This window comes from Montipora capricornis, unplaced genomic scaffold, assembly GCF_036669925.1.
Source record: "Montipora capricornis isolate CH-2021 unplaced genomic scaffold, ASM3666992v2 scaffold_198, whole genome shotgun sequence".
NCBI lineage: Eukaryota > Metazoa > Cnidaria > Anthozoa > Scleractinia > Acroporidae > Montipora > Montipora capricornis.
In genome coordinates this window covers 37,948-52,925 of record NW_027179956.1, presented here as the reverse complement: position 1 = coordinate 52,925, position 14,978 = coordinate 37,948, and positions in this window count along the sequence as shown.

Here is a 14,978-nt window from a genome sequence, read left to right as displayed (position 1 = left end):
AAGTCCCAGTCGAACGCACAACTTCCCGCCATTCATATTTAATTACCAGTCTTTTCCGAGAGATTTCCAACCGACGTATTTAACGGACGTTTTGCAAATATCGGTGCAATGGAGGATTACGTTAATATTCCAAAGCGATTAATCCTTCAACTTATGAGCAATGAAGACGTATTATCTTCATTGTCGAATTTACCACCGAATATTCAAACGGTTGTTGAAAACTGCACGATGACTATTCGGGAAATTGCTGTTAGTGCAGGAATTACACCACAAGAGGAAAGAAGTTCAAATACTTCCTCGCCTGTAAACAGCTTGCCTGCCACCTCTGGAGTAATGCAAGGTATGGTCATATCTTAGTATTGACTTGATGTTACTGTAGAAGCACAAATGAAATCTCCCCGACTTTGGGTTTACGTTCGAATTTAAATTGTTCTTTCAAGATCGTTCGTTGGTATGCTAAAGTGTTGGTTTCCTGGACATCGACGTATCATCAAAAGAGAATTGAAAAGAGAATTGTAACTACAACTAATTTGACCGCAGTTTTATAGAACAACTCTGATGTGGAAAACCAAATTGACTGGTCTTATTAACAATTGCTCGTTCGTGTATTTCAAAACAATTCTTTATGCAAAATTTGGGGGCCAAACAAACATTAAGTGTATTATGAGGAATGATAAAGTAGAGAATGGCCAATTTTTCCTCCTTTCAAAGCAACTGCAAAAGTGAACTTTCAATCTAAAGTTTCGCTTCAACGGTTTTATAAATAAAAGGGTGTAACCACACAAAGCAAGTATGAAAAGCATTATTGTATTGGCTTTTCCAAACTTTATTTAAACGAAAGAAATACTGACTTCTTAGACAAGTACCTCACCACACTAACTAATTGCCTTTCTTGGCAGTCTCAGTTAGAGGTCTTTGGACAAATATGTTGCTTGAGAAAAATAGATCTGTGATTGTCCCACAATTCACTACAGTAGTCAAAACAGAATAGAATACGAGCTTGGTAAAATGTTATTTAAGTTTCGCGAGGAACAAGGTCACTGGCGAACTGGTCTTAGTCCTGTTCACAACTTTCGCAAAAAACCGCCCAAATATGTTTCCGCAAATTGTGGGCAAAAGCTTTTAGTATCTCGTAAAATGCCCTTAGTAATATCTCACGGACTGCCCTATATATTTCCCAATATCTCTTGTTGAGTTGACGGTTTTCTAGGGTCTCATTATCCATAGTGCGACTGTCGTATGACCTTGACAAAGTGTTCGCTATTTGTTTCACGAACCAATGTTTGGCAAGATTAAAACAAAGCTTCTCCTTATTCCCGCCAAGGAAACTCCTAATATGGGCAGTAAACAGTTCGATTGGCCAATCACATTACTGCATTTCGAATGACGTCAAAGCCTAACCTTCCAGAAAGTTCCATGGAGAAATGACGTTGTTTGCATCCGCGTTCGCTCAGCCAATGAAAATTCGCGCTCGTTTGTTTTTGTTCGATGAGCCAATGAAATGCTTTGCATTTTTGTTTACGTTCTGTTTTTCGTTATTTTTCAAGGTCATATGAAAGTCGCTCTATCCTCCATTTTGAAACTGGCATCTATCGTAAGTGTGGGATACATTATTGAAAAGTAATTCCGCTGGTCAATTTGGGCGCTGGGTAGTTCGGTTGCTGGCTCGGATGAACAAGAAAGGGGAAATTATCTCGCGATTATCTAATATCTCGAGAGCTTGTAAAGTAAAAAACATCGTGATATTTGTGGCCAGGCCTAACTAGTTTAAGTGCCCCCGAGAAGAGGCTTGGAGGTGTTAAATATAAACTAAGAATAAGAAACCTTGATAGTACATTGATCTTTTTTTTTTCTGTCTTAATGGATGCGTCTCTGTCAATGTAGGTAGTGAACATGGTCAATCGAGTCATGAAGATGATCATTTAATCCCTGAGGCTGACCGTATGGGAGAAGATCAGGCCAATCACGGTCCTGCTTATGAACATGGTCAATCGAGTCATGAAGATGATCATTTAATCCCTGAGGCTGACCGTGTGGGAGAAGATCAGGCTAATCACGGTCCTGCTTATGATGCAGAAATTAGTCAAGAAGCATCCACGAGTGGTCAGAATCAACTCAGGAGAAGGGTTGTTCAACGGCGTACCCGGCGCGTTCAGAGCAAGTTGAGGGGCAGGAATAGGCCAAGGGCCAATGACTTGAACGACGGACCACTACCTGCTTCTCAGGAAAGTCAAGTTCGTGATGACCAAGCTCGGGGAAACAACCCACCAAATAGACACCTGAGATACCTGGTACAGAATCTCCGCGCTTACCAAAACAATCTTGAAAAAGCCAGGTTTATGTTACAATATTTCAATGGCTGCAGTTTTAATGCTGGAATGTGTCCTGATGGTGTCATAAGGTTTTCAGATGACGAGGCTGCTCAGCTATCGCGATATGTCCGAGAAATTGATGAAGAGGACAATGCGGAAATAGCTGAGCCAGAGGTATGAGCATTTGAAATGTGTATACATTTACGTCATTGCATTGCTATGGTTATTATTTCGCGTTAAAAATATTAATATAATTCAATTTATGATGGCAGTTCTAAGTTCAGTTATTATCCCTCAAAATTTAGCATACATTCTCTCTGGAATACCTATCCAGTCATCTCCCTTAAAAACATGTTATTTATCTTGAAATAGGTTATCCAAAAGTTGCGGTTCGCTATACAGCAAAAATTTCAGCTGTCTTTACAACAAACCGCAGAAGTGGGGAAAGTGCTCTGTGAAGCACTGAAGACATTCCCAAGCTTGCCAGAAGAAGATGACGATGACGAAAACCCACAAAGTAAAAGGCCAAGATTAACCGAGATTTTAGACGAAGAAGTTAATGTTGGGATATCGTCGACTTCCATGCAGGAGGCTATGCTTGTTCATCGTAATCTCGCCCGTTTTCCAATTCTGGCGTTTTCGAATGAACCTGTGAGTCATCTTGCCAACAAGGATGTAAGGAATGCGTTAGATAATGTCCCAGATAAGATTCACCATGAATGCAATGTTAGTGACAAGTTACACAACACATTTCTCGATCAAAGCGCGTATGAGAACTCTGTTCCAGCTGGAAGAAATCTCCTTTTGTCTGCGCCCATAAACATCGAGTCTGTTGTGGTAAATGATGGTGATGGCATTATTTTGGGAGTGAATCCTTCTTCTGATAGACCCCTCGAAAACGCAACGTACACCAGATTAAACCGAATTGATGCGCCGGAACTGTTTGCTGTTCATTACGTAAGAGACGAAGCGACGAACCAGGTTCTCCACCAGTTTAAAGGGCATTCGTCTCTGCTAGGTATGCAGTTCTTTCTAGATCTTTTCGTTCGTAAGGGCAGCGCGCATTTCCACTATGAGCTTCCCCGAATTGGGAAACTTGAGCCAAAAGATCACTACGGAAGGCCCTTGAAAGAATTTTGGTTTAAATTTCTGACGAGTCCTTCACAGCACGAGTTACGCATTCTTGATGCTATAATCCAGAAATGTGATGGCCTTGATGCACATGAAAAGGCAGTCTTGATGTCTCCTTTTGATCCCAGACTGGCAACTGTAGCTAGTCCCTTTTACCTCAGTTTAAATGCCTTGCTAGTTTTAAGTGGAAATTCCCACGTCTTCACACGATTTTGCCAGGACAAAGGAATGCTTAAACTTCAACGCGTAGCAAGAGAAAATCAGATTGGTCCTTTGTACTGTGGTTTGACTAGGAATCACGTGATTGGAATTGAGGTTGACACATCTGACGATGTGATTTTGTCGCCATTTGCCGCGGTGAATGTTGACCGTTTGCGGAATAAAGGATACCCAGACTTGTATATGAGCCAAGATGGCACAATCAGTGGTCTCCTTCCGTGGCACGAGCGAGCAATGAAGCAGAAAGTATTTTCTTTCACGAGATCGAAGGCAAGAGATCATGTTGCCCAATATCGCAGTGCCAGAAGTCCGGTGTATGGATTCTTCATTGACATTGACAAAAACTGTACAAGGAGCCATTACACTCCTGTGCATACGGCAGAAGGTCATTTGCAAGTAAGGCGTAGTAGATGCATTGGAATAGGTGGTCAATCAACCGGTGATGGCTTGTTTACAGTAAAGCCAATTCAACCAGACACGTTTGTCTGTGCTTACGCACCCACAGCGCCAGTGCGTCGTTTCCATCCGCACAGACAAGGTGAATATCTCATCACTGTCCAGGGAGAAGGTGCCACTGTTGACGTAGACGGCGCAGAAAACGAATTTGAGACAGGACTTGGTCGTATTTGTAATGACGGTGCGTTCCCATTAGCCTTGGTGAGATCTAAGTTTGCCAAGATTATAGCTGATCGTGTGAACTGTAAGTTTGCGAAACGAAATGGGGAAGTTTGGATTAAATCCAACAGATACATAAGGGCAAACGAGGAATTGATGGTTTGCTACACTGAAGACCCTCGCTACTGGAACAAGATCTTCTCTGATGATCAGTTGCAACGAATGAAACTGGCCCTTCAATCATGCCCTCCGACACTCAGAGATGCCGAGCATGCAATTGCTGCACTGGCCGTCTAAGCATTGACGGGTTTTAATCCGTACTTTGAAGGTTTTACATCTGGACTGCTTTCAATTGGTAGTCTTGAGGTGCCTCAAAAATAAGAATAGAATTCATTAAACTCATCAATAGTTAAAGTGAAAAAACTGCAGATACTTGCAATGACTTCACAGATAGACAAATATCAGAAATTCCGGCCACAAATTTGGTCGGTGTAGTACCAGTAGATTTGCTGGTACCAAAAATTCCTATCTGGAGACTCAAACGAGTTTGATAGGTGAAAAAAGAGCTGATTTGCTCAGATGTATTGAAAGAGGTAATCTTTCAAAATATATCAGAAAAAAAAATTCCTGTGTGCAGAACAAGAAAAGGTTTCACAGGTGAAACAAGAGCTGTTTTGCTCAGAGCTATTCAAAAAGGCAATAATTTGGCACCAGTTTTTAAATCCGCCGAGCTGGTTAGTTAATAACCAGTCTTGCTGGTCCCAAGCCCAGGAAAAGGATGAGGGAAAACTGCACGACAAAAGATTAGTCTTAAACGCTTGTACTAAACTAAACAATCAACGTCACAGCGGCCATTGGTCGAGTAAATTTCGGAATTAACGGCTCTTATTTAAAAGATTTCAAGGTCGACACTGTGTCTATGACGTCAAGAGCTCCTGACCAGACTCCGAGCAGTCATTGAGCCATTGTAAGCCCACTGGTTAAGCTCGCAGTAAGCTTTCAAAGTTGTCCAAACATTGCGCTCGACTTAAATACTAAACAATCAACGTCACAGCGGCCATTGGTCGACTAAATTTCGGAATTAACGGCTCTTATTTAAAAGATTTCAAGGTCGACACTGTGTCTATGACGTCAAGAGCTCCTGACCAGACTCCGAGCAGTCATTGAGCCATTGTAAGCCCACTGGTTAAGCTCGCAGTAAGCTTTCAAAGTTGTCCAAACATTGCGCTCGACTTAAATACTAAACAATCAACGTCACAGTGGCCATTGGTCGAGTAAATTTCGGAATTAACGGCTCTTATTTAAAAGATTTCAAGGTCGACACTGTGTCTATGACGTCAAGAGCTCCTGACCAGAGTCCGAGCAGTCATTGAGCCATTGTAAGCCCACTGGTTAAGCTCGCAGTAAGCTTTCAAAGTTGTCCAAACATTGCGCTCGACTTAAATACTACATTCAACGTCACAGCGGCCATTGGTCGAGTAAATTTCGGAATTAACGGCTCTTATTTAAAAGATTTCAAGGTCGACACTGTGTCTATGACGTCAAGAGCTCCTGACCAGACTCCGAGCAGTCATTGAGCCATTGTAAGCCCACTGGTTAAGCTCGCAGTAAGCTTTCAAAGTTGTCCAAACATTGCGCTCGACTTAAATACTAAACAATCAACGTCACAGTGGCCATTGGTCGAGTAAATTTCGGAATTAACGGCTCTTATTTAAAAGATTTCAAGGTCGACACTGTGTCTATGACGTCAAGAGCTCCTGACCAGACTCCGAGCAGTCATTGAGCCATTGTAAGCCCACTGGTTAAGCTCGCAGTAAGCTTTCAAAGTTGTCCAAACATTGCGCTCGACTTAAATACTAAACAATCAACGTCACAGCGGCCATTGGTCGACTAAATTTCGGAATTAACGGCTCTTATTTAAAAGATTTCAAGGTCGACACTGTGTCTATGACGTCAAGAGCTCCTGACCAGACTCCGAGCAGTCATTGAGCCATTGTAAGCCCACTGGTTAAGCTCGCAGTAAGCTTTCAAAGTTGTCCAAACATTGCGCTCGACTTAAATACTACATTCAACGTCACAGCGGCCATTGGTCGACTAAATTTCGGAATTAACGGCTCTTATTTAAAAGATTTCAAGGTCGACACTGTGTCTATGACGTCAAGAGCTCCTGACCAGACTCCGAGCAGTCATTGAGCCATTGTAAGCCCACTGGTTAAGCTCGCAGTAAGCTTTCAAAGTTGTCCAAACATTGCGCTCGACTTAAATACTAAACAATCAACGTCACAGCGGCCATTGGTCGACTAAATTTCGGAATTAACGGCTCTTATTTAAAAGATTTCAAGGTCGACACTGTGTCTATGACGTCAAGAGCTCCTGACCAGAGTCCGAGCAGTCATTGAGCCATTGTAAGCCCACTGGTTAAGCTCGCAGTAAGCTTTCAAAGTTGTCCAAACATTGCGCTCGACTTAAATACTACATTCAACGTCACAGCGGCCATTGGTCGAGTAAATTTCGGAATTAACGGCTCTTATTTAAAAGATTTCAAGGTCGACACTGTGTCTATGACGTCAAGAGCTCCTGACCAGACTCCGAGCAGTCATTGAGCCATTGTAAGCCCACTGGTTAAGCTCGCAGTAAGCTTTCAAAGTTGTCCAAACATTGCGCTCGACTTAAATACTAAACAATCAACGTCACAGTGGCCATTGGTCGAGTAAATTTCGGAATTAACGGCTCTTATTTAAAAGATTTCAAGGTCGACACTGTGTCTATGACGTCAAGAGCTCCTGACCAGACTCCGAGCAGTCATTGAGCCATTGTAAGCCCACTGGTTAAGCTCGCAGTAAGCTTTCAAAGTTGTCCAAACATTGCGCTCGACTTAAATACTACATTCAACGTCACAGCGGCCATTGGTCGAGTAAATTTCGGAATTAACGGCTCTTATTTAAAAGATTTCAAGGTCGACACTGTGTCTATGACGTCAAGAGCTCCTGACCAGACTCCGAGCAGTCATTGAGCCATTGTAAGCCCACTGGTTAAGCTCGCAGTAAGCTTTCAAAGTTGTCCAAACATTGCGCTCGACTTAAATACTAAACAATCAACGTCACAGTGGCCATTGGTCGAGTAAATTTCGGAATTAACGGCTCTTATTTAAAAGATTTCAAGGTCGACACTGTGTCTATGACGTCAAGAGCTCCTGACCAGAGTCCGAGCAGTCATTGAGCCATTGTAAGCCCACTGGTTAAGCTCGCAGTAAGCTTTCAAAGTTGTCCAAACATTGCGCTCGACTTAAATACTACATTCAACGTCACAGCGGCCATTGGTCGAGTAAATTTCGGAATTAACGGCTCTTATTTAAAAGATTTCAAGGTCGACACTGTGTCTATGACGTCAAGAGCTCCTGACCAGACTCCGAGCAGTCATTGAGCCATTGTAAGCCCACTGGTTAAGCTCGCAGTAAGCTTTCAAAGTTGTCCAAACATTGCGCTCGACTTAAATACTACATTCAACGTCACAGCGGCCATTGGTCGAGTAAATTTCGGAATTAACGGCTCTTATTTAAAAGATTTCAAGGTCGACACTGTGTCTATGACGTCAAGAGCTCCTGACCAGACTCCGAGCAGTCATTGAGCCATTGTAAGCCCACTGGTTAAGCTCGCAGTAAGCTTTCAAAGTTGTCCAAACATTGCGCTCGACTTAAATACTAAACAATCAACGTCACAGCGGCCATTGGTCGAGTAAATTTCGGAATTAACGGCTCTTATTTAAAAGATTTCAAGGTCGACACTGTGTCTATGACGTCAAGAGCTCCTGACCAGACTCCGAGCAGTCATTGAGCCATTGTAAGCCCACTGGTTAAGCTCGCAGTAAGCTTTCAAAGTTGTCCAAACATTGCGCTCGACTTAAATACTACATTCAACGTCACAGCGGCCATTGGTCGAGTAAATTTCGGAATTAACGGCTCTTATTTAAAAGATTTCAAGGTCGACACTGTGTCTATGACGTCAAGAGCTCCTGACCAGACTCCGAGCAGTCATTGAGCCATTGTAAGCCCACTGGTTAAGCTCGCAGTAAGCTTTCAAAGTTGTCCAAACATTGCGCTCGACTTAAATACTAAACAATCAACGTCACAGTGGCCATTGGTCGAGTAAATTTCGGAATTAACGGCTCTTATTTAAAAGATTTCAAGGTCGACACTGTGTCTATGACGTCAAGAGCTCCTGACCAGACTCCGAGCAGTCATTGAGCCATTGTAAGCCCACTGGTTAAGCTCGCAGTAAGCTTTCAAAGTTGTCCAAACATTGCGCTCGACTTAAATACTAAACAATCAACGTCACAGCGGCCATTGGTCGACTAAATTTCGGAATTAACGGCTCTTATTTAAAAGATTTCAAGGTCGACACTGTGTCTATGACGTCAAGAGCTCCTGACCAGACTCCGAGCAGTCATTGAGCCATTGTAAGCCCACTGGTTAAGCTCGCAGTAAGCTTTCAAAGTTGTCCAAACATTGCGCTCGACTTAAATACTAAACAATCAACGTCACAGTGGCCATTGGTCGAGTAAATTTCGGAATTAACGGCTCTTATTTAAAAGATTTCAAGGTCGACACTGTGTCTATGACGTCAAGAGCTCCTGACCAGACTCCGAGCAGTCATTGAGCCATTGTAAGCCCACTGGTTAAGCTCGCAGTAAGCTTTCAAAGTTGTCCAAACATTGCGCTCGACTTAAATACTACATTCAACGTCACAGCGGCCATTGGTCGACTAAATTTCGGAATTAACGGCTCTTATTTAAAAGATTTCAAGGTCGACACTGTGTCTATGACGTCAAGAGCTCCTGACCAGACTCCGAGCAGTCATTGAGCCATTGTAAGCCCACTGGTTAAGCTCGCAGTAAGCTTTCAAAGTTGTCCAAACATTGCGCTCGACTTAAATACTAAACAATCAACGTCACAGTGGCCATTGGTCGAGTAAATTTCGGAATTAACGGCTCTTATTTAAAAGATTTCAAGGTCGACACTGTGTCTATGACGTCAAGAGCTCCTGACCAGACTCCGAGCAGTCATTGAGCCATTGTAAGCCCACTGGTTAAGCTCGCAGTAAGCTTTCAAAGTTGTCCAAACATTGCGCTCGACTTAAATACTAAACAATCAACGTCACAGCGGCCATTGGTCGACTAAATTTCGGAATTAACGGCTCTTATTTAAAAGATTTCAAGGTCGACACTGTGTCTATGACGTCAAGAGCTCCTGACCAGACTCCGAGCAGTCATTGAGCCATTGTAAGCCCACTGGTTAAGCTCGCAGTAAGCTTTCAAAGTTGTCCAAACATTGCGCTCGACTTAAATACTAAACAATCAACGTCACAGCGGCCATTGGTCGAGTAAATTTCGGAATTAACGGCTCTTATTTAAAAGATTTCAAGGTCGACACTGTGTCTATGACGTCAAGAGCTCCTGACCAGACTCCGAGCAGTCATTGAGCCATTGTAAGCCCACTGGTTAAGCTCGCAGTAAGCTTTCAAAGTTGTCCAAACATTGCGCTCGACTTAAATACTAAACAATCAACGTCACAGCGGCCATTGGTCGAGTAAATTTCGGAATTAACGGCTCTTATTTAAAAGATTTCAAGGTCGACACTGTGTCTATGACGTCAAGAGCTCCTGACCAGACTCCGAGCAGTCATTGAGCCATTGTAAGCCCACTGGTTAAGCTCGCAGTAAGCTTTCAAAGTTGTCCAAACATTGCGCTCGACTTAAATACTAAACAATCAACGTCACAGCGGCCATTGGTCGAGTAAATTTCGGAATTAACGGCTCTTATTTAAAAGATTTCAAGGTCGACACTGTGTCTATGACGTCAAGAGCTCCTGACCAGACTCCGAGCAGTCATTGAGCCATTGTAAGCCCACTGGTTAAGCTCGCAGTAAGCTTTCAAAGTTGTCCAAACATTGCGCTCGACTTAAATACTAAACAATCAACGTCACAGCGGCCATTGGTCGAGTAAATTTCGGAATTAACGGCTCTTATTTAAAAGATTTCAAGGTCGACACTGTGTCTATGACGTCAAGAGCTCCTGACCAGACTCCGAGCAGTCATTGAGCCATTGTAAGCCCACTGGTTAAGCTCGCAGTAAGCTTTCAAAGTTGTCCAAACATTGCGCTCGACTTAAATACTAAACAATCAACGTCACAGCGGCCATTGGTCGAGTAAATTTCGGAATTAACGGCTCTTATTTAAAAGATTTCAAGGTCGACACTGTGTCTATGACGTCAAGAGCTCCTGACCAGACTCCGAGCAGTCATTGAGCCATTGTAAGCCCACTGGTTAAGCTCGCAGTAAGCTTTCAAAGTTGTCCAAACATTGCGCTCGACTTAAATACTAACTAATCAACGTCACAGCGGCCATTGGTCGAGTAAATTTCGGAATTAACGGCTCTTATTTAAAAGATTTCAAGGTCGACACTGTGTCTATGACGTCAAGAGCTCCTGACCAGACTCCGAGCAGTCATTGAGCCATTGTAAGCCCACTGGTTAAGCTCGCAGTAAGCTTTCAAAGTTGTCCAAACATTGCGCTCGACTTAAATACTAAACAATCAACGTCACAGCGGCCATTGGTCGAGTAAATTTCGGAATTAACGGCTCTTATTTAAAAGATTTCAAGGTCGACACTGTGTCTATGACGTCAAGAGCTCCTGACCAGACTCCGAGCAGTCATTGAGCCATTGTAAGCCCACTGGTTAAGCTCGCAGTAAGCTTTCAAAGTTGTCCAAACATTGCGCTCGACTTAAATACTACATTCAACGTCACAGCGGCCATTGGTCGAGTAAATTTCGGAATTAACGGCTCTTATTTAAAAGATTTCAAGGTCGACACTGTGTCTATGACGTCAAGAGCTCCTGACCAGACTCCGAGCAGTCATTGAGCCATTGTAAGCCCACTGGTTAAGCTCGCAGTAAGCTTTCAAAGTTGTCCAAACATTGCGCTCGACTTAAATACTAAACAATCAACGTCACAGTGGCCATTGGTCGAGTAAATTTCGGAATTAACGGCTCTTATTTAAAAGATTTCAAGGTCGACACTGTGTCTATGACGTCAAGAGCTCCTGACCAGACTCCGAGCAGTCATTGAGCCATTGTAAGCCCACTGGTTAAGCTCGCAGTAAGCTTTCAAAGTTGTCCAAACATTGCGCTCGACTTAAATACTACATTCAACGTCACAGCGGCCATTGGTCGAGTAAATTTCGGAATTAACGGCTCTTATTTAAAAGATTTCAAGGTCGACACTGTGTCTATGACGTCAAGAGCTCCTGACCAGACTCCGAGCAGTCATTGAGCCATTGTAAGCCCACTGGTTAAGCTCGCAGTAAGCTTTCAAAGTTGTCCAAACATTGCGCTCGACTTAAATACTAAACAATCAACGTCACAGTGGCCATTGGTCGAGTAAATTTCGGAATTAACGGCTCTTATTTAAAAGATTTCAAGGTCGACACTGTGTCTATGACGTCAAGAGCTCCTGACCAGACTCCGAGCAGTCATTGAGCCATTGTAAGCCCACTGGTTAAGCTCGCAGTAAGCTTTCAAAGTTGTCCAAACATTGCGCTCGACTTAAATACTAAACAATCAACGTCACAGCGGCCATTGGTCGACTAAATTTCGGAATTAACGGCTCTTATTTAAAAGATTTCAAGGTCGACACTGTGTCTATGACGTCAAGAGCTCCTGACCAGACTCCGAGCAGTCATTGAGCCATTGTAAGCCCACTGGTTAAGCTCGCAGTAAGCTTTCAAAGTTGTCCAAACATTGCGCTCGACTTAAATACTAAACAATCAACGTCACAGCGGCCATTGGTCGACTAAATTTCGGAATTAACGGCTCTTATTTAAAAGATTTCAAGGTCGACACTGTGTCTATGACGTCAAGAGCTCCTGACCAGACTCCGAGCAGTCATTGAGCCATTGTAAGCCCACTGGTTAAGCTCGCAGTAAGCTTTCAAAGTTGTCCAAACATTGCGCTCGACTTAAATACTACATTCAACGTCACAGCGGCCATTGGTCGACTAAATTTCGGAATTAACGGCTCTTATTTAAAAGATTTCAAGGTCGACACTGTGTCTATGACGTCAAGAGCTCCTGACCAGACTCCGAGCAGTCATTGAGCCATTGTAAGCCCACTGGTTAAGCTCGCAGTAAGCTTTCAAAGTTGTCCAAACATTGCGCTCGACTTAAATACTAAACAATCAACGTCACAGTGGCCATTGGTCGAGTAAATTTCGGAATTAACGGCTCTTATTTAAAAGATTTCAAGGTCGACACTGTGTCTATGACGTCAAGAGCTCCTGACCAGACTCCGAGCAGTCATTGAGCCATTGTAAGCCCACTGGTTAAGCTCGCAGTAAGCTTTCAAAGTTGTCCAAACATTGCGCTCGACTTAAATACTAAACAATCAACGTCACAGCGGCCATTGGTCGAGTAAATTTCGGAATTAACGGCTCTTATTTAAAAGATTTCAAGGTCGACACTGTGTCTATGACGTCAAGAGCTCCTGACCAGACTCCGAGCAGTCATTGAGCCATTGTAAGCCCACTGGTTAAGCTCGCAGTAAGCTTTCAAAGTTGTCCAAACATTGCGCTCGACTTAAATACTAAACAATCAACGTCACAGCGGCCATTGGTCGAGTAAATTTCGGAATTAACGGCTCTTATTTAAAAGATTTCAAGGTCGACACTGTGTCTATGACGTCAAGAGCTCCTGACCAGAGTCCGAGCAGTCATTGAGCCATTGTAAGCCCACTGGTTAAGCTCGCAGTAAGCTTTCAAAGTTGTCCAAACATTGCGCTCGACTTAAATACTACATTCAACGTCACAGCGGCCATTGGTCGAGTAAATTTCGGAATTAACGGCTCTTATTTAAAAGATTTCAAGGTCGACACTGTGTCTATGACGTCAAGAGCTCCTGACCAGACTCCGAGCAGTCATTGAGCCATTGTAAGCCCACTGGTTAAGCTCGCAGTAAGCTTTCAAAGTTGTCCAAACATTGCGCTCGACTTAAATACTAAACAATCAACGTCACAGTGGCCATTGGTCGAGTAAATTTCGGAATTAACGGCTCTTATTTAAAAGATTTCAAGGTCGACACTGTGTCTATGACGTCAAGAGCTCCTGACCAGACTCCGAGCAGTCATTGAGCCATTGTAAGCCCACTGGTTAAGCTCGCAGTAAGCTTTCAAAGTTGTCCAAACATTGCGCTCGACTTAAATACTACATTCAACGTCACAGCGGCCATTGGTCGAGTAAATTTCGGAATTAACGGCTCTTATTTAAAAGATTTCAAGGTCGACACTGTGTCTATGACGTCAAGAGCTCCTGACCAGACTCCGAGCAGTCATTGAGCCATTGTAAGCCCACTGGTTAAGCTCGCAGTAAGCTTTCAAAGTTGTCCAAACATTGCGCTCGACTTAAATACTAAACAATCAACGTCACAGTGGCCATTGGTCGAGTAAATTTCGGAATTAACGGCTCTTATTTAAAAGATTTCAAGGTCGACACTGTGTCTATGACGTCAAGAGCTCCTGACCAGAGTCCGAGCAGTCATTGAGCCATTGTAAGCCCACTGGTTAAGCTCGCAGTAAGCTTTCAAAGTTGTCCAAACATTGCGCTCGACTTAAATACTACATTCAACGTCACAGCGGCCATTGGTCGAGTAAATTTCGGAATTAACGGCTCTTATTTAAAAGATTTCAAGGTCGACACTGTGTCTATGACGTCAAGAGCTCCTGACCAGACTCCGAGCAGTCATTGAGCCATTGTAAGCCCACTGGTTAAGCTCGCAGTAAGCTTTCAAAGTTGTCCAAACATTGCGCTCGACTTAAATACTAAACAATCAACGTCACAGTGGCCATTGGTCGAGTAAATTTCGGAATTAACGGCTCTTATTTAAAAGATTTCAAGGTCGACACTGTGTCTATGACGTCAAGAGCTCCTGACCAGACTCCGAGCAGTCATTGAGCCATTGTAAGCCCACTGGTTAAGCTCGCAGTAAGCTTTCAAAGTTGTCCAAACATTGCGCTCGACTTAAATACTAAACAATCAACGTCACAGCGGCCATTGGTCGACTAAATTTCGGAATTAACGGCTCTTATTTAAAAGATTTCAAGGTCGACACTGTGTCTATGACGTCAAGAGCTCCTGACCAGACTCCGAGCAGTCATTGAGCCATTGTAAGCCCACTGGTTAAGCTCGCAGTAAGCTTTCAAAGTTGTCCAAACATTGCGCTCGACTTAAATACTAAACAATCAACGTCACAGCGGCCATTGGTCGAGTAAATTTCGGAATTAACGGCTCTTATTTAAAAGATTTCAAGGTCGACACTGTGTCTATGACGTCAAGAGCTCCTGACCAGACTCCGAGCAGTCATTGAGCCATTGTAAGCCCACTGGTTAAGCTCGCAGTAAGCTTTCAAAGTTGTCCAAACATTGCGCTCGACTTAAATACTACATTCAACGTCACAGCGGCCATTGGTCGACTAAATTTCGGAATTAACGGCTCTTATTTAAAAGATTTCAAGGTCGACACTGTGTCTATGACGTCAAGAGCTCCTGACCAGACTCCGAGCAGTCATTGAGCCATTGTAAGCCCACTGGTTAAGCTCGCAGTAAGCTTTCAAAGTTGTCCAAACATTGCGCTCGACTTAAATACTAAACAATCAACGT